Genomic DNA, 21,474 nt, shown 5'->3' on the forward strand with positions numbered 1-21,474 from the left:
GTATGTGTTGTTGTTTAAGTTATTTCAACATCGAGAGCAATTGACTAAGAACTTCGCAGTCTGAGCCCACTTACCAGTATGGCGTTGCACACTCGCTGCCTTGAATGCATACACTCACTCGGTGGGGAAGCGTGTCATAAAGCGATATCTCCTCTCCTGAGGCAAGATGCTCCACAGCTGTTGTAACTCGTCCTTGAAATCCTGGATTCTGGCGCTGGAAACGGAGTTGACGTAAAAGCTTGTCCCACACATTTTCTATCGGGACAGATTCGGCCACAGAAGTATCTCAGTATCACGCAGACAGTTCATAGAGGAACGTGCCATGTGTAGATGAGCGTTCTCCTGCTGAAAAATGGCACCACAGCACTTTTGCATGAGAGTTAGCACACGAGAACGCGAGATATTCGTGACGTATCGTTCGACCGTAAGGGTTCCCTCAATAATTACTAGCCGTGACCTAAAATGATACCTGATGACTCTCCACTCGATTCTGCCATCAGTGCCCGGAGCTCGTGGTCGTGCGGTAGCGTTCTCGCTTCCCGCGCCCGGGTTCCCGGGTTCGATTCCCGGCGGGGTCAGGGATTTTCTCTGCCTCGTGATGACTGGGTGTTGTGTGATGTCCTTAGGTTAGTTAGGTTTAAGTAGTTCTAAGTTCTAGGGCACTGATGACCATAGATGTTAAGTCCCATAGTGCTCAGAGCCATTTGAATCTGCCATCAGTAACCCCGCTGTGCCTCGCCAAAACACTGGAAGGATGGGACTTCTCCCCTTCTCCCCGCCATATTCGACGTTGGTTATAGGATGCAGTACAGAACCGCTCTTCATCGCTGATCACGATGCAACGTCATTCATCGGTAGTCCATGCTTCCTAATAATGCTAAGAACCCGAACGCAGCCGTTATCGTCATGGAGTTAACGGCAGTATATGGCATGCTAGAAAAATTCCCTAATGCGCCTACTGCTACTGTCCGATCAATGGGAGAAAGTTGGAGAGAACCCATTCTACACTCTGTTGTAGCAGGCGCGGATTGGACGGGGTTACGGTATGCTTAGTGCACAACGCACCTCCCTTGTGGTGGTCAGAGGTGGTCGACCGCAACCTTTACGACGAGTAGGTCGGCCCTCTGCAGTCCAACATCAGAACACTCTCACACCCAAATGCGTCACAGATCTGCATATAGCACAATTCGACCAGCCGGACAAATGGAGACATACTGGGCGATCAAAAAGTCAGTATAAATTTGAAAACTTAATAAACCACGGAATAATGTAGATAGAGAGGTAAAAATTGACACACATGCTTGAAATGACATGGGGTTTTATTAGAACAAAAATAAAACAACAACAAAGAAATGCTAGACGCGTGAAAGATCTCTTGCGCGCGTCGTTTCGTGATGATCGTGTGCTCAGCCGCCACTTTCGTCATGCTTGGCCTCCCAGGTCCCCAGACCTCAGTCCGTGCGATTATTGGCTTTGCGGTTACCTGAAGTCGCAAGTGTATCGTGATCGACAGACATCTCTAGGGATGCTGAAAGACAACATCCGACGCCAATGCCTCACCGTAACTCCGGACATGCTTCACAGTGCTGTTCACAACATTATTCCTAGACTACAGCTATTGTTGAGGAATGTTGGTGGACATATTGAGCATTTCCTGTAAGGATCATCATCTTTGCTTTGTCTTACTCTGTTATGCTAATTATTGCTATTCTGATCAGTTGAAGCGTCATCTGTCGGATATTTTTTGAACGTTTGTATTTTTTTGGTTCTAATAAACCCCCATGTCATTTCAAGCATGTGTGTCAATTTGTACCTCTCTATCTACATTATTCCGTGATTTATTCAGTTTTCAAATTTATACTGACTTTTTGATCACCCGGTACAACGATGCTTCTTTCGGGCTCTGTCAGGCGCTGGTAACACTGCGTCACAGGAGTACGCAGCATCTCCGTGTCTTTCACAGTCCTTATTCAACATCTGCGCCGTTCATTTCCTTAACATAGTCTGCTTTGATTCGTGACAAAACTAAACAAGAACACCACTAGTGCACTCTGGTGACATAGTACCTCTAACAGAGAACTGTAGCTCCAATAATTTGCACACTGGTCGGTTGTGTGTACCACGTACGGAGTCACATAGAGATACGACCACGTCTTCTGGGCGAGCTTTGCTTTTTTTGTCAGAAACCTACACTGAAGCGCCAAAGAAACTTGTACGGGCATGCGTATTTAAATACAGAGATATGTAAACAGGCACAAGAAGGCGCTGCGGTCGGCAGCGCTTGTATAAGACAACAAGTGTCTGGCGTAGGTTTTAAATCGGTTACTGCTGCTACAAAGGTAAGTTATCAAAATTTAAGTGAGTTTGAACGTGGTGTTACAGTCGGCGCACGAGCGATGGGACAGAGCTTCTCCCGATTTGTCATTAGCGACTCTCCACGTTCAGGACGACCTCCCGGGTTTGATGAAGGTCGCTTAAACGCATTAATGCACAGTGATTCACGTCGGTGTACTCGAGAACTAGCAAATGTGAAGAACTGTGATCATTCCACCATCGTGTGCCATTTGTATGCAATGGGGAAGGTCCAAAAATCGAGTTTATGAGTACTGCATGCTCTAAGCCAAAATCACGAAAATCGGCGGGCGGCCATATGCGCAGCTCTCCTTGCGCGTCATCAATTGGCTCTTGGACAGCACCGACAATTCGTATCTTGTGTCGATAAATTGTGTCTTTATGCTAACATAAAAAAAGAAAAGAATGCTTAAGCCCAAACAATACAGCAGCTACCCGTGTAAAGACCTGCGCGGAGACACAAAAGCTAATTTTATGCATCTGTTGAAACAGTGACGTTGCTGTGTGTTAAGAATTGCTTCCCCGAGGTGTAACCAACACTGCTGACATTTATTGCCAACAACTGCGACGTCTTGCAGACGCAGCCCAAAAACAACGACCAGGAAGACAGGGTGAAGTGATGCTATTCCGCGATAACGCCCGTTCGGACTCTGCCACTCTGACAAAAAACACTACACAGGAATGGGGTTGGGAAGTCATTCCGCACCAGCCATATTCATCTGATCTTGCGCTCTGACGTTTTCATCTTTTCCGTTCTCTATCGAACAACCTCCAGGGAACTTACTTTCCGCATGAAAACGCGCTCCGTACAAGGCTCGACGAGTTCTTTGTCTGAAAACCACGTGGTTTCTACAGACACGGAATCGAAAAGTTAACCCAACTTTGGCAGACTGTTCTAAGTAGTGGGGGATAATATATTATTGATGACTGAAGTGTCTATTATGTGTATCTGTTGTGTTTATTAAACTTGCGGAAAACGCTGGGGCTTTATGGGTAGGTAGGTAGTTAGTGTTTAACGTCCCGTCGACAACGAGGTCATTAGAGACGGAGCGCAAGCTCGGGTTGGGGAAGGATTGGGAAGGAAATCGGCCGTGCCCTTTCAAAGGAACCATCCCGGCATTTGCCTGAAACGATTTAGGGAAATCACGGAAAACCTAAATCAGGATGGTTGGAGACGGGATTGAACCGTCGTCCTCCCGAATGGGGCTTTATGGTCTAACCTAATATTTGCAAGTGACTACCGTTGGATCGGGCACGCGTACGAAAGATCCAGCTGTCGCGTCACCAATAGAAAGCGTATAATGAGGTGTATCGTACGGACTGCACTCTCCCATGACGGAACAACCTAAACGGTGTAGCGGTCGTCTCCTGATAAACGGCCAGTCCATCCTGGGCGTCGGAGGAAAGTGCCGCCGAGCGCGCCGCTCCGCTTCCCTGGGCGTCAAACAATGACTCACCTCGATTCACTTCTGCGGTGGCGGCGGCGGCGGCAGCAGCGGCAAACCGTTAGGGCATATGAGGCGCGTGAGAAGTGCGATGGATGATCATAAATATTCAGAGATTCCCTGGAAGTGTAACGGAACCCCAGGCCTCGCGTATTGTCTGCAGGCACACGCCAGTGGTGGATAACCTGCACCAGCCACGGCTGTTTGTCTGCCAGCAAGTTTTTCTCCTGCCGTCTTGGGATACAGTTCATGAAAGGTCACGTCTGCGGTTCACTAAACATCGTGTGTAGAGCTGCGTTCTACCAAAACTGCGGTTCTGTAGTTTTGGTACGGCACATGTATGACGTGGTGAAGTGTAGGATCACCGGCAGTATTGGTAGCATTTGTAGGGAAAGGAACATAAATTAAAATGTGAGAGAGAAACTGGGAACCGAAGATTTATTTTTGTTTTTGGTTTGTTTGTTTTGCATATAACTAAAGCAGTACTTCGTTCAACGTTAGTCTGTTGTATGAAGATGGTATCTGTTCTTTCGGACATGTCCGAAAGAACAAATACCGTCTTCATACATTCTGATTTAGGTTATTGCCTCGAGATGACTGGGTGTTGTGTGTCCATCATTATTTCATACTCGCTTCGGCGGTACATATACTAAAACTGGAACGATATCGAGAAGATTAGCATGGCCCCTGCGCAAGGCTGATACGCAAAAGCCGGCACGGTAGCTCAGCGTGTTCGGTCAGGGGATTAGCTGCCCTCTGTAATTAAAAAAAATTAAAAAAAACTCAGTCAACGGCTCAACATTGAACTTGAACGGGTGCCATGGGACATTCGCAACGAACAAAATCGAGTAAAATGGGAACAATAAAAAAAAGATGGATACAGCGTCTGTCATGTAAGCAGGAGATCCCGGGTTCGAGTCCCGGTCAGGTCCCACTTTTCAACCGTCCCCGTTGATGTATATCAACGCCTGTCGCAGCTTAGGGTCTTGATTTAATTATCATTTAGTCTATTGTGTAATTCATATCCTTACATAATATAAATTGCATTTTATAAGTAATAAAATTAGTTGAGCACGTAACTTATGCGCTGTTATGTAAATAAAGTACTTTTGATGCAAGTACAGTTTAGATGCACAAACATAAAAAATTTATACAATTATTGTTGCTATTTTGTACTCAATAGTACGTTGTTGATCATGATCAAAGGCAGAAGCTCCCTTTTACTACTGATAAGTGCAAAAGTTGTTTAGCAGTAACAGAAACATGTTTTATGTAAGCTCGACGAAATACTGAAGTGATGTTTGATCCTTTTTTGTTTTGCATCTTTTTAAGTTTACGTTTTTCGTGATGAAACCACATTTTCTAGCGCTATGTGATAAATTTGCATTTTTTTCATGTCACTCTGTTCCACGTTACAAATCAACAATTTTAGAATAAAACCTGAATTAAACTTTGACGGCTACTCCGCGCGGCTTCGACGATTTAAGTTTTACTATAAATACGGTTTACTTTTAAGTAACGGAGCGAAGGATAAGTATGTGGACCAATAGTGTCTCGTAGGTTACGTGGCTCTTTATATATCCTCACTGAGTTCCTAGCCAGTTCACCGCTTCCTGTTTCAAGAGGAATCTAGTAAGACGCTGACCGCATAAGCGACCAAAGTGATCGAAATGAGACAACGCGCAATGAGTATGCAAGACACCAAACGTACAGGTAACGTGGTTACGAGCTAAAGTGTCCAAAGCTACTACAGTAGGGAAACTGCCGCAGTCCACATTTACTTGCGATAGTTTACGGTAGCCTACAGTAGTTCTACAGCTCCAATCGCGTTCCATCAAAGCAGCCGTGAACACATGACCAGTGTCACAGTCATCTACTGGGCATTTTTCCTAATGGAAGTAAGGTGACTTTACTCTAGCAGTTTGGTTTATAATGTGAATTATGTTTTTGTAATGGGTTACCAAGAAATTAAGTCCTCTCAGGTGTTTCATGAATGATCCAGTGTCTCAGCAGAAAACATTATTGTGGATCTCATTGAAAACAAAATGTTGAACTTGAAAGGCTCCCTAGTTTTAAACTGTTGTACGTAGTCTCTCTACTAAGCCGCAGCAGCCGCCATTGAGATTTGGCTTCCGTTCTGAAGCCTAGCAGTGAACAGCGCTGGACGGCCGGCCGTAAATGATCCCCTCCAGGTTACGGCGTAGGTATAATTAATTACAGATGCGGTTTTAGTCAGTTTTGTGTGTCGTTTCAGTAATACCAAAGAAAGAAAAATTTCTAGATATTGTATAAACATGGTTGGAATACAGAGAATATAAAAATACTTAATAATAATCTTAGAGAATTTGGCCATTTACTTAGAGTTAGTCTCCAAATGTTCTTAGCTACTAAAGATGAAGCACCACATAAACTAATGTGTTTTCTTAATCAATGCGAACATCTCACTAAGGGTAACTGAGCTATTAAACCTCTAAAACTATTGCCATACCTTCAGTATACGTAATACCTTTAGAAGAACAACCAAACTATTCGTTCCCATATTTTAGGTAGACTTACACCCTGTGTTAAATGCAGACTAAGACTGAAAGGGCCTACATAATACAGAAAGGTAATATTGTGAATTTATGTTGTACTGCTAAACAGGCTACTGGATCGATAAAGTTACGTAACTCCGTCGTTGAATAACTACTGTAGAATTATAAGGCTTTTCTGGAGCAATAATAAATATTTTAGGTGGTGGTAGTGCAGAGGAATTCGAATAAAACAATCTATATAATTTGTGTCCAAATTTTATTGGTTACATAGATACAGCTTTTAGAATGTAACCAAAACAAATATTTCTAAACAGTCTTAAGCAAAGGTAAATAATTAAGTTCAAAGCTGATTTTTCATAAATTCCACTTCCGATTTCAGTGCCCTTTCGAATTCTCTTAACGACACCGCGCGCAGCTTTTGTGAGAGCGCCGGCCGGTGTGGCCGAGTGGTTCTAGGCGCTTCAGTCTGGAACCGCACGACCTCTACGTCGCATGTTCGAATCCTGCCTCGGGCACGGATGTGTGTCATGTCTTTAGGTTAGTTACGTTTAAGTATTTCTAAGTTCTAGGGGACTGATGACCACAGATGTTGAGTCCCATAGTGCTCAGAGCCATTTGAACCATAGCCTTTCAAGGCCTTGATGTTTCTGTAGACTTAGCAGTTCCCGTTAGCAGGCGAGTTCATGACAAGCAACATCTTAGGACGCGCTGTGCTGCAAAGGATTTGGAGTTTGCTTGCACCATTTTTTCATAAAGGGCCCATAATTATCATACTGGATTTAGTGCGATGTGGATGAGGACAGTAATGTGTGCAGAGCTGCAGGCTCGGCTCAAGTCCGCTTCGTGACGACAGAATCGCTTGCGCAGTGAGGAGCCAGGTTGTCTGAAGGTCCCGCAGCTGCTACGATTTCCACTTTGCTGCCCACAGTTGCGTCACTGCTGTACGGGCGGACAGTGGGAAGGTTTTAATAGGCGGCGCAGATCGAGTGGAAAAACGACCAGGCGACAGCCGTCCGGGCAGCAGACACCAGACACGCTTTCCCTGTCCTGTCTAGGTGGGACCATGCAGGAGGCGCGCTGTCGCCATTTTAACTGCAGAAACACGTTAGCTGTTGTGATGTGCTGTTTCCAAATGGATGACAATTCCAGTGGCGTACCAACTGTTTAGATATCAGTCATTTTTTCGTAAAACTGAAAATAGTCATGACCACTTTAACCAATACATATTACAAAAATGTACGTATTTATGTATGTGTATGTCTGAGTGTGTGTGTGTGTTCCACACCTTCTCACGACCTACTGCATCGATTTGAACCAAACTTGGTACAAATATCACTTAACGTCTGGATATAAGTGCTGGGGGAAGGGGGGGGGAGGAGGAGGAGGCACTGTCTGCCTATTAAAAGGGTTCGGGGTCAAAAGGAAGTGTAGCCCACGACGCGCAAATACCCACATTTTATTCATCCAGTATTTGAGAAAGAGAGCATTTAGCGACTTGCAATAAACTTTACACATAGCTTCAAACGCTTATTAGAGGTTTTTCTTGTTAAACACCGTACAAAATAATGAAAGAGAAGAAATTTATCGCTTGCTACATTCTCGCTGTTCGTGCAGTAAAATTGCCGCGTCAGTCGTCACGCTTTAATTTGTTACTTCTTTACTACATATCTATTCACAACACATTTCGCAGACGTTATCCGTATATGACCCTGAATGTACCTGAAAAATTACGTCATTTTATAACAAGTACTTAAGAAAACAAGGCATCATAAACATTGAGCTGTTTGAAAACGAAACTGCAGGAACAAATTCGTTAGAGACTCAGGTGAAATATGTGTAAAATATTTGTGTGAAATACGTTAAAAATGTTTGAAATATATGTGACATGCGTACACTGGTAAAACTGCAGTTAAAAAGGGACCTTCTAAACCCCTCGATCGATTTCAACAAAACTTGGTACACATGTTACTTGCTGTCGGTAAAAAAGAAATACTGTGGGGTAAGAACCACCAACACCCTGTTGGAGTGGGGGCGATAGACAGAGAAGGGTGGGGGAGAAGGAGATGGAGACACGGAGAAGTGGAAGGAGCAGATGGACACAGATAGGGCGGAGGAGATGATGGACAGAGAGAGGAGACTGAGGAGATGAACAGAGATAAGGTGAGGAGGAGGTGGTCAGACAAAGGGAAGAGGAGCAGATGGACAGAGAGAGCGAGGAGGAGGAGATGGAAAGGAGGAGGAGAAGATGGACATGGGAAGGAGGGGATGGACAGAGAGGGGGTGAGGTGGGTAGATAGTGGGAGAAGATGGACTAATGAGAGGAGGAGATGGGCAGAGACAGAGGGGAGGATGAAGTGGACAAAGAGTGGGAGGTAGAGGAGGTGGAGAGTGAGGGGGGAGGAAGAGATGGCGAGAGAAAGTGGGGGATATGAGCTGGACATAGAGAGTGCGGATTGTGAGATGGACAGAGATAGTGGGAGGAGATGGACAGAGATGGGGGATGATGAGGTGGACAGAGATAGGGGAAGGAAGAGATGGACAGAAAGAGGAGGAAGAGATGTAAGGGGGTGAAGGAGATGGGCAGAGAGAAGATGAGGAGGGAATGGAGAGAGACAGGGGGAAAGAAAAATAATAGAAGACTGGAATAAATGCATATCTGGGCAACGACAGGTACTCAGATACTAAATTATAAATCTCGTACTTACCTGGTTGTATGTAGGCTTCATTGATTTCTTCTGGTTATGATGGTTGTTTCCAATTTTCCCTGTACAGAGAAATCTGGAACTTCCGATATCGTAATAGCTCAATCGGTGATTTTAATTACTAGATAATGAAGGTTCATTGATTTTAGCTTCTGTATTTTTTTGAACAAGCAAACAGCTGGTTCACAACAAGTATTCAACTTCCACGATAATATAATTTCCACGTGCTCACATGGGCTACAAAATTCCAAATATTTACTACGACTGCACAATCAAGTCTTCCTTTATCACAGTCTCTACCAGCCAAACGAAAGAGATCAGAGAGATTACTGTTGTATACAAAGAATCTAATCGTTTATGTAGCTGGCAACAGGAATATTTAAATTGACTTTACACATTTTTTTGTAACTGCAGCAAATTTCGTGTTTCTTTTCAGTTAGCTTCAAAATTATTCTAGTCACGTTGAATGAAAGCGGTAGTTCATAGAGTACATAATTTACTTATAACTGAATTTACATAAGGCTATATTTTTTTGTAAGAGAAGTGGACGATACCCATCGTTATAGAAGGGTTCTTAATATGTGTCGGGCTTGACTACATTGGTGCCACCACAAACGTGTTAAAAGCAAGTGCTCAGTTGTGGCTGATGTAATGTTCTCGAACAGAAGTAGTAAACTGCCCGCACGCTTAAACTACTTTTATTCTGGTACAGAGTTTTTCTTGTCTCGAGTGGTCACTTTTATTTACCCGTATACGCCAAAATTGCGTGTGCTCGGAGTGCTGTCTGTGTGAAGTGTACATCTTGAGTACTGAAAGTGAGGTTTGAGGGACCATATTTCTCTCAGAAAGATGGAATACAGTAACAGCATCAAGGAGCTCGAAGTGAAGCGGCCGGCTATTAATGATCAAAGCGAAATTTATATTAGTACTGCTTCACACAGGTCGTATGGTAAATTCTCCACATTGCAGAGCGCGGAAAGAATAAGAAAAGTGTCGTCCAAACATTTCGAAACATCATTCTTGCGTTCTAGGAAACGTATCTGTACAAACACATAAAATAAGATACAGAAGGCAGTATATAGCGCCTTTTCGCTTTGCACTTCATGTTTTCTCTCGTTTCTAAATGTGTAATAACTAACACAATCCAAAACTATTGTTGTCCATCAATAGATCTGACCTTTTTACTCTTGAAACAATTTCAGTGAAATATGTTTTTCATCTGTATACTTATTTGTGAACAATGTAGGCTTTTCCTTTGTTTAGCAATTGTGAAATTTGAATAACATTTTTTCTTCTGGTATTTCGGCTCCCTCGTGGGCGAACACTCTTAACAAAAGTGGTAAAGCCCTCTTGCAACTTTTTCAACCTGCCGCCTAGCAGAAAGCAAGCAATAAAATAAAGATGAAGAAGACACAAAAAGACGTTAGCAGACGACGTCTCGGCACTGTTTCTGCGCGTGCGCAGTTCACAGCGTACTCAAAATTTCAGAACCCGACAGTGAGCGCAATCATTTTGTCATTGCAGTCACTGAACGCCTTGCGAGGTAATTGGGGGGTGGTTTTTCACGTAGCTACGTGACGCGCACCCAGCACGAAAACTCTGTAATGGTCACAAAGTCGGTCGTATGAAGCGGGCTTTACTCTCTGCTACGGTCTCTGCAGCTTGTCTTGTGACAATTCGCAAGAGTGCGAAACAATAAATGTAAATTAATGCAGATGAATAGGAAAAAAAATCCTGTAATGTCTGAATACTCCATTAGTAGTGTAGCGCTCGACAGAGTCACGTCGATTAAATATTTGGGCGTAACATTGCAGAGCGATATGAAGTGGGACAAACATGTAATGGCAGTTGTGGGAAAGGTGGATAGTCGACTTCAGTTCATTGGTAGAATTTTAACATGATGTGGTTCATCTGTAAAGGAGACCGCTTATAAAACACTAATACGACCTATTCTTGAGTATTGCTCGAGCGTTTGGGATCCCTATCAGGTCGGATTGAGGGAGGACATAGAAGCAATTCAGAGGCGGGCTGCTAGATTTGTTACTGGTAGGTTTGATCATCAGGCGAGTGTTACGGAAGTGCTTCAGGAACTCGGGTGGGATTCTCTAGAGGAAAGGAGGCGTTCTTTTCGTGAATCGCTACTTAGGAAATTTAGAGAACCAGCATTTGAGGCTGACTGCAGTACAATTTTACTGCCGCTAACTTACATTTCGCGGAATGACCACAGAGATAAGATAAGAGAGATTAGGGCTCGTGCAGAGGCATATAGGCAGTCATTTTTCCCTCGTTCTGTTTGGGAGTGGAACAGGGAGAGAAGATGCTAGTTGTGGTACGATGTACCCTCCGCCGCGCACCGTATGGTGGATTACGGAGTACGTATGTAGATGTAGATATAGATCATTCCAACATTCTTTTTCAAGTCTCCTTCCGCCGTCATACTGCTCAAATGCATCTCGCAGCTCCCGTGCACCGGCATACTTACAATCACTTAACTGTCGTTTCCGAGTTTAATCGTAATCAAAGACATACATCATCCATTACGGACTGTTTGTGTAGGCCTGTGACTAATAAGGTAATACACAAGAAACATCGATTTACTGCTTCAGTCACTTTAAAATAAAGTTCATTACCAAGCTTCAGTGGTCAAATTATGATCATAGGGTGAAGTTTTTGTTGAAATATTCTAACAAATATTATCTGAGTAGTGACAAGCACTGCATGTGTCCTCTGTTCATGATTACAAAGTTGTAGCTACAGGTACACTGTAAACTTTCGTTGACATGTTTATCTTCCAGACTTTTAATTCACGCAATGATAATAGTCGAGTAAGTACAGCTATAGAACTGTATTACAGACTTCATTTTTGTCATGCAGTGGTTCAATTACTACTTACTTCTGCCTTGATGCAGAGGCCCCCCAATATACTTACAAAGTGACATTTAGGACTAATCGTAAGCACCACTCACGGAATAGTCCTTAGGGCTGTTCCGACTGCCCAAATCCTACTTACAGGGCAGTATGAGGGGCGACCTATGATCGTGAAACACGTGATCAGCACGTCGCAAATCCTTCCAGCCATGAATCCTAGTGGCCTCTGCTTCTTTATTGTACCACAGTCGTTTCCAACGTTTTGACACCATTACCCCTGAACGAGAGCAGATGATATCCAATACCCAGAGCAAAGTTTGGGACCTAATCAAACATTAAATTGTAAATAATTAACGCCCGTCTTTCAAAATGACAAATGATTTTGACTTCTTAGCTAAAGTTCAAACAACTGAAACTACCATGTTCTCTACGTTTTTCACTGCACCAAGAAATAATGTTAATTTGGTTCTTCGCTTTTATTTCCGTTGCCACCATAGTCGCTGGTGTACGTTCACACCCGTGTACTGCGAATGGAATCGGTGAGTTCTTCTAATAACAACAGCTATTAACCACCGATCCAATACTAACCATCGGACTTCCGCTAAATTGGGATCTATTCCGTTTCAAGGAAATCTCTATGGAGTGTGTTGCCTTTTTGAGGTCAATAAATAGTACTTTCGAACGAATTTCATTTTCTGAAAATATTCCGTCACTACAGTGTTCGATCTTGGAGCCCAGATATTTCCTTGTCACTTTCCCACATCAGACAAATAGCTGCTGTTAGAATTTATTAATTACAACGAGTGATAACTGCTACCACTGGATGGACAATAAAAGAAATAAACAGAAAAGTTAAAACGATCTCGAGTGCTCATCACTCTTTACACTGAGCCCTGGCCTTTTAAAGTGAAAACCATTCAGAATTTGAGGGAAACTCAACGACAAATGGAGAGATGCACTATGCATATTACTGGAAAAGACAAGAAAGCAAATAAACGGGTTGGGGAATAGACTAGAGTTGAAGACGTAATTGTGACAGATACAGGAAAAGGTGGATATGGAATGGACAGCAACCAGGAAGGTGGATGGTACGTCGGTAAAGGAAATTTTCATGTGCATTCCAAGAAATAACCAGAGACTGAGAAAAATTAACGGAAGGTAGGTAGGTAGGTAGATGGCAATAGGAAATAATCAGGAACCGCCGGGATTCGTATCGCTCAAAGTCGCTGTGCATGGAATTGTCTAGAGGAGGCTTTTATCCAGCAGTGGATGTCAAATGACAGGTGATGGTGCTCTGTTACATATTAGAGAGTACCACAATACTGTTTACATTTTAAAAAATCGTTTTGGGAGGTCACTAAATCATCAATGAATCCATTTTGGTTTTACTCTTCAGAGAGTTTCATTTTACCCCTCAGGTGATAATTTATCCCTAGGTTCGGAACAACTATCTAGCAGCTGATTATTTGGCCTCAAGAGTCTCAGTGGGCCACTTTTCAGACCTCTTTACCTTAGCAAAAATTTGTGGAAGTACCGGGAATCGAACCCGGGTCCTTCCGCACCGAAGGCAGCGGCTCAAACTTTTTTCTTTTTGTTTATGTTTCGTTCTATATATTCCTAATTTTTCGTAAGCAGTTCTGTGGGCACCCTATCGATGCAAACTTTACTCAGGCTGAGTCCTCTTGCCGGCTTCATTCGGCTATAGAGGCGATCGACATTGGGACATGGCACTTACTCTCCAGATTCGTGGCAATTTCTTGTGATCAGAAAGCGAACTTCAGTCGGTACCTCAATTTCTTCTGGCGAAGAAAATTCTCTTGGTTATCACTTTTATTGTATACCCAAATTCTTAAAACTCTCGTTTCTGTCATTGTACGTAAGCTCAGATTTGACAATGACTTGCGGGCCGTTACGTGCCGTTGATGAAGAAATCACTTCGCTAATCAGTTTAACACAATCAGAGGTAGAGCTATTAGGGTATGAAGTAGAACCCTCACAGTATCGCAAGTTTTCAAAAATTTAATGAATAGATATTTTGGAATGAGACGAGCGTGTATATCGTTTAACTTTATGGAGTTTGAAAACCAGTTGTTCTATTCTCACGGAACTAACACTGTTCCTGAATAGGCAACATTATTTTATTTAGTTCGTTTAGAAGTCCGAAGTAGACGCAGACAGCGACTACAAGAGAAACAGTCAACTGAAGGTTTGCTCCTAAGGAGAACAAGGCTAAGTCGCAATATTCGGAAAAATTAAGAGGAAAAATCATAATAAATCATTGGGATGAACACAGGAAAATGTGCTCGATGGAAGCGGATATAGGATATCGATGCAGTTAGAACACTTATACAGGAACGATGTAGTGAAATAACAGCTCCAAGCACGACCTTGATGACATCAACGGTAGCAGCAGAGGTAGCTGTCAGCTGTGTTTCTACGCTATATCCATCAATGTGGAAGTATTGGCGGCAATGTGAAATTCGTGATCTGGACGATATCAGCGGCAACCTCTGTCTCTCTGCCCATACGTTCACGTAGTTGTTTCCCTCACAATTATAACGTTCAAAATAAATGCTACGCTGAAGAAATACCAATGCAATTAGCTTGTTCAGGGCGGTTAACACTGTATTTTAATAGGTGCGGCGAAAGACGACCTATGACAGCTAGCAGCATTGTTGCCAGCGCTGAGATGTTGCCGTAGAAACGCAAACAAAAGCGCGTTACGTGATTGGGTCTTGCTAGAGGCGCGGAAGGGCCACGCTAAGCCCACTTTAACTGTGAGGGGTCTTCTCTCGCTGTACGGGCTACAGGGCACTGAGTGATTGAGGTGGAAATTAGGAGGAAAACGAGGTGTACAATCAGATGTGACGGACATCGAGCCATTGCAGGAGAGGAGCAGATTTCTCTCGCCCGCTGTGCGCTTAGGGCCGAAAGCTGCAGACGACCCTGCAGACGTTCAGCATTGCCGAACACGGAACGAGAACCCAGAGTGCCGAATGTCAAGCAGTCAACGAAGCGTTCTCGTGGCGGATGGGCGGACAGCAGTCTGGGTAACGCAAATTGCACTGTGAGTACCGAACATCTTATGGCCATTGACTGCTACCAAATCACCTGAATTTATAGATTTCCAGGCTCTAGACTGCTAGCGTATGATTCTGTTATAAATTTTTTTGGTAATTTCCAAGAATGATTGCCTACTGAAGTCGCTGGGTGGAAACGATATATATCGAACGTGCGATCGTAAATCTATCATGCGATTCCTGTGGCGCGCGTTGTGGTCAATTATTTGTGATCGTCATTTTTATGTTTTCCGTTGTTCCTGTAGTTGCTCTGAATGACATACCTCTGCGAATTGTTTGTGAGTTGCTAGTGAAACCCAGGCGATTTAGCCGGCCGCGGTGGTCTCGCGGTTCTAGGCGCGCAGTCCGGAACCGCGCGACTGCTACGGTCGCAGGTTCGAATCCTGCCTCGGGTCCTTAGGTTAGTTAGGTTTAAGTAGTTCTAAGTTCTAGGGGACTGATGACCACAGCTGTTAAGTCCCATAGTGCTCAGAGCCATTTTTGAACCAGGCGATTTATGTCGTTAGTGAGTGGGGTGTCTGGTGTTCTTGATGTTTCTTTGGCGGCTTCTCTCCCATGGAAAAATCTAATTCCATGTTTATCCAGCGTAGAAAATTGTTTGACTTTTTGTCGCGAATGTGGAGTACTACCAGAAGAGGGAAGGAGGGACTGTGCAGTGTGTGGTGCTGCGAAGTGTCTAAAACTTCGTAAGAACAATTTCAAAGCTGAAATACTGTTACAATGTCATTGCGGACAGTGCAGGAAACGAACGAGTATCAGGAAGAATACATGTTTCGACTCTTCCAAAATATCCATCCAGACCACCGTAATGGGCTGGAAAATGACGACAACACCGACGACGAATAAGGAAAAACGTCTCCTTTGCAATTTCAAGTATTTTTGTAACGCTCTTCTTTTGTCGTTGCTGTAGTGAGCATCGTAAACATACTCATAACGCCCGCCACCAGAGTTGCACGATCGATATACGATCACACGTTCGATATGTATCGCTTCGGTCCAGCGACCTCGATAGGCAATCATTCTTGGAAATTACCCATTTTTTATTGCTCAGTTCACACTGAGATTTAATTACATATATATGGCTGGGTTTCTTCCCCCCCCCCCCCCCTTCCTCCACGCACTCTCCCCATACTTTTCGCTCATCCTCGGCAACGCTAGAATTATACATTTGAAGAGGTCGGAGAGATATAGTCGTAAGCCACATTCAACTAGTTTTGAGATACAGCGACTTTAAAGTTTCATGGAAGTATAAAAATGTTGAAGAAAAAATACACATTTCCTTCTTGCTTTTAATTCTACTTCAATACATTGCAAACCTTGTGTAAAATACACGTTCTTCTTTCCGTTATGTAACATTAATTTGAGAGTCATTTCAATTACGACGTGGTCGAAAACGGCTTATGACTGTGTGTCCCTGAAAATAATTTAGAACACAAAATACGTTTTAAAGGTTTTATTTTGAAAATTATATAGCAACTAGTAGTTTTAAACGATTTTTGCACTTTCACATACACACACACATAACAGATAAGTCAGTTTAATACTTTATTTTACAATGTAAATGTGAAATCAAGGAAGTTCTTCTAGGTCACCATCGTTCACATTATTTCCAGCACATGACGAGAAAAAGCGTTGATATGCTGCGGGTATCTATGCCATAAGAAGCAGTATGTCATCTTTTTCTGATTAATCTGAAGTGGGTTTCTATATTTTATTGGCATCTGAAATGTATCTGGTTCAGCAGGTCTTCCTTTCCTCTTGCTACGTAGATCCACTGACATGAACTGAGTAGCAATGCTTCACAATTAGCGTGAAGGGGTCTCTATACTCAAACTTAAATTGAGTTGCTTCACTAAGACGAATGGGATCTCCAGATCTGAATAGAGTGGGTATCGAGATTAATGACTTCAGGTCGCCCAAGTTTCTGAAGTCTTGTCTGTGCATTTTCGTCGCAATGAAATTTTTTGTACTAGCAGATTTGACTACTTCTGCCCATTCATCTGGCGTGTATACTATTGGACGTCTGTGCTACCACGGGAAAATAATGCTGCACAGATTCAAATCTTTTGGTGGCAACAAGAGTTCTTTCCAGGGCAATAAGAGACCAATTCTTTGCATGGCCCTTACAGTTATCTGAGATTATGTGGAGGTATTTGGCTTGAGTGTTAATTATCTCCAAGTATATTAATAGATAGCTCCCAACTTCATCTGAACCCCTTCCTCCGTCCTCCTCACTCCACAGAAACATGTATTCCTTATTTGACCCACAATCGTGGATACCGTAGTTATACGACCATATTTTTCTCTTGTTGAATGCTGATCCAACTGTTAGTTTTGGCGTGGGAAACGTTTGATGCGTATCCATTCCTGTTACGTGGTTGTCTTTCACATTCTCTTTAGCCAGAGAAGTTAAAGACACGATCATATTGCGCCCGCTACCAGCCTTTCTTAGATGCAACTAATGTTGTTTTTTCCTTTGTGTAATTTCTTCTGTACATAATTCTGGGTTACTCGTTGCTGTGAGAAAGGCATCACATGTTGAACATGTGTCGCTTTTCGACAGTTTGAAGCCTATATTAAATTCGGACACAAAAATTGCCATGAATTTGCTTTATGAGACAGTAGGGACACCCTTTTCCTTGCGGGTATTCGGAGTATTTGTCCCAAAATAAAGATGCAATTATGAGATCACATCCAAAATATACTTTTCTGGGGTTCTGCTGCCTGCTATAGTGACTGTTACATTTTGGTGTAGCATCGAGGAAGTCTCTGACACCTTGCACGGCTTCGTCTTGAAATTTGTATGGATGATTGCCATGTTTGCCTGAAAGAAAAGAGCACATGAGTTGATACATTACGTCATGTTGTTATTATTATACTTCAACATTATTTTATTTGGTTAAAATGGATACCTTATAGTAAAATGTAATATACAAACCTCTTCCCTTCTTCTTTTGGAACTGCGCAACCCAACTTCATTTGCTGTTGCAAATTCCTCACTCTTCTTGTGTGGTTCTGTAAACCATGAACCCTGAGGAAAGCTTCTTGCATATCATGCCTTCCACTCTATTTACTTTCACATTGTATGAAAATATCACAGCTCCAGATGAAATTTGGTTTATAGTCTTTTTTTGGATAGCTGTGAGAGACAGAAATGTGAAGCAGAACAAGGTAAAGTAAAATTGTGACAGATGGTGCATTCGTGTTTAAAAAAAGCGAAACGAACCTTCGACTTTTTGTTAACATTTTCATAGAACACATTAGGTAAGTATTCTGGGGGTTAAAGTATCCTATGTCCCAAAACGAGTGGAAAATATTTTCTTCTTCTCCCATTAGTTTCCTGTAGCACTTATTTGTAGAATTACAGGGACTTCCCAAAGATGCTGCTTCAACAGTCTCGTTGGTTTTAGAGGACACATACTGCTGACCCGCGTTTCGTCGACGTTTGGCCTTAATTTTTTCATTTCCGCTTTTAAATCGCTGGTACCAGTTATAAACAGCCTTCAGAGTTACAGCATTGTCGCCATACACAAGTTTACACAGTTCATGAGTTTCTATAGCACTTGAATGCAATTTCAAACAGAAGTTAATATTCAAACGTTGTTCGAAATCCATAATGCGCGTCAGAAGCGGCAAACACAAGCTCAGTCTAGCGTTTCTGGACGCTGACTGAGACGTCAGAACGTGTTCCAACTTGACGCTGCCTGTCTCAACGGATCAGGTTATTACGTCAGATGGTTGTAGCGTCAGCAGTTGATGATTCCAAAAATCATTCACCGTGACTTCGTTAGATTTGCCCGTCTTCCAGGACAGTTACGATCTTGCTGATGACAGACTATCCACTCGAAACGTATGACAGTGCTGCAAACAACGGAAGTGCCTCGGCTTAATTTTCCATCATCATTGTTATTTATCAAATATTTGAAAGTAATTTAAGTAGTACAGGTTTACTGGAAAATGTGTGGATGAAGAAATCGAAAATAAACGTGATTTGCAGAAGCAGGCGGCCTGTTCACATAACGAATTAATTACTTACTCATATAGTATCCTAACACTGACTTTAGGCCTTGAGAATCCTTAAGACCAACAGAAAAGTTAAAATATCTAGATATTAAGCTGGTCCACCGTTTCTATTGAAGGACCAGTATCCAGAAGAAGGCCAGGAAAATCAACAATTGATCAAAGCAAAGCAGGAACATTGGAATATTGCTAGGATTAATGAGTGTATCAACAGACTTAACTGACCACCCGGTTTTGACGGCCTCTGCGGTGGTCTGCAGGCGGAAATCGAGGGTATGCTTTGTAGGAGCCGGTTGTCTGGGAGCTATTGAAGTAATCAGAATGGAAGAAAATCCACTTGCTCTTATTCAAAGGACTGATTCCAGAACCCACTTGTTGACCACCAATATGCTATGGATATTTGCAACCTTATAACGATATAGGCAGTTTTTTCACTTTCCTCTTTTAATTCTTACTTTTTTCTTTCTTTTGAGACTGGTAAAAGTATTTCAACGGAACAGTTACATTTAAAAGAGGCAAAGGTACAAGAAATGCAATTGAACAGTTGAGAATTATAGGCGACAGATACAATGAAAGACGAAGAGAAGTCTATACTGTTTTAATTGACTTTCAGGAAGCCTTTCATAGATTACAGTGGAATAAATGACTGGACATTGTAAGAAAGAATGGTGTCGGCTGAACGAATGGAAGGCTGATTGAAAATCTATACCTACAACAGAAAATGAGGAATGAAATAGTGAAGGCAGCAGAGGATCAAGTAGGTAAAAAGACGAGGGCTAGTAGAAATCCTTGGGTAACGGAAGAGATACTGAATTTAATTGATGAGAGGAGAAAATACAAAAATGCAGTAAGTGAAGCAGGCAGAAAGGAATACAAACGTCTCAAAAATAAGATCGACAGGAAGTGCAAAATGGCTAAGAAGGGATGGCTAGGGGACAAATGTAAGGAGGTAGAGGCTTATCTCACGAGGGGTAAGATAGCTACTGCCTACAGGAAAATTAGAGAGACCTTTGGAGAAAAGAGAACCACTTGCATGAATATCAAGAGCTCAGATGGAAACCCAGTTCTAAGCAAAGAAGGGAAAGCAGAAAGGTGGAAGGAGTATATAGAGGGTCTATACAGGGGTGATGTTCTTGAGGACAATATTATGGTAATGGAAGAGGAGGTAGATGAAGATGAAATGGGAGATATGATACTGCGTGAAGAGTTTGACATAGCACTGAAAGACCTAAATCGAAACAAGGCCCCCGGAGTAGACAACATTCCATTAGAACTGCTGATAGTCTTGGGAGAGCCAGTCCTGACAAAACTCTACCATGTGGTGAGCAATATGTGTGAGAAATTCCCTCAGACTTCAAGAAAAATATAATAATTCCAATCCCAAAGAAAGCAGGTGTTGACAGATGTGAAAATTACCGAACTATCAGTGTAATAAGTCACAGCTGCAAAATACTAACGTGAATTCTGTACAGACGAATGGAAAAACTGGTAGAAGCCGACCTCGGGGAAGATCAGTTTGGATTCCGTAGAAATGTTGGAACACGTGAGGCAATACTGACCCTACGACTTATCTTAGAAGAAAGATTAAGGAAAGGCAAACGTACGTTTCTAGCATTTGTAGACTTAGAGAAAGCTTTTGACAATGTTGACTGGAATACTCTTTCAAATTCTGAAGGTGGCAGGGGAAAAATGCAGGGAGAAAAAGGGTATTTACAATTTGTACAGAAAGCAGATGGCAGTTATAAGAGTCCAGGGACATGAAAGGGAAGCAGTGGTTGGGAAGGGAGTGAGACAGGGTTGTAGCCTCTCACCGATGTTATTCAATCTGTATATTGAGCAAGCAGTAAAGGAAACGAAAGCAAAATTCGGAGTAGGTATTAAAGTCCATGGAGTAGAAATAAAAACTTTGAGGTTCGCCGATGACATTGTAATTCTGTAACAGACAGCAAAGGACTTGGAAGAGCAATTGAATGGAATGGACAGTGTCTTGAAAGGAGGGTATAAGATGAACATCAACAAAAGCAAAACGAAGATAATAGAATGTAGTCGAATTAAGTCGGGTGATGCTGAGGGAATTAGATTAGGAAATGAGACACTTAAAGTAGTAAAGGAGTTTTGCTATTTAGGGAGTAAAATAACTGATGATGGTCGAAGTAGAGAGGATATAAAATGTAGACTGGCAATGACAAGGAAAGCGTTTCTGAAGAAGAGAAATTTGTTAACATCGAGTATAGATTCAAGTGTCAGGAAGTCGTTTCTGAAAGTATTTGTATGGAGTGTAGCCATGTATGGAAGTGAAACATGGACGATAAATAGTTTGAACAAGAAGAGAATAGAAGCTTTCGAAATGTGGTGCTACAGAAGAATGCTTAAGATTAGATGGGTAGATCACATAACTAATGAGCAGGTATTGAATAGGATTGGGGAGAAGAGAAGTTTGTGGCACAACTTGAATAGAAGAAGGAATTTGTTG

General features: G+C 42.4%; 1 protein-coding gene and 1 non-coding gene across 4 annotated transcripts in view; both read left to right on the forward strand.

Moving 5' to 3' along the window:
• Nucleotides 1-21,474, forward strand: part of LOC126476340 (uncharacterized) — a 676,721-nt gene that overhangs the window by 204,864 nt on the left and 450,383 nt on the right. The window lies entirely within an intron of this gene.
• Nucleotides 4,423-4,530, forward strand: LOC126424603 (U6 spliceosomal RNA). Its single transcript, XR_007576198.1, has one exon. It is a non-coding gene; the product is annotated as a U6 spliceosomal RNA (small nuclear RNA).

The sequence above is a fragment of the Schistocerca serialis genome, chromosome 1, assembly GCF_023864345.2.
Source record: "Schistocerca serialis cubense isolate TAMUIC-IGC-003099 chromosome 1, iqSchSeri2.2, whole genome shotgun sequence".
Taxonomy (NCBI): Eukaryota; Metazoa; Arthropoda; class Insecta; order Orthoptera; family Acrididae; genus Schistocerca; species Schistocerca serialis.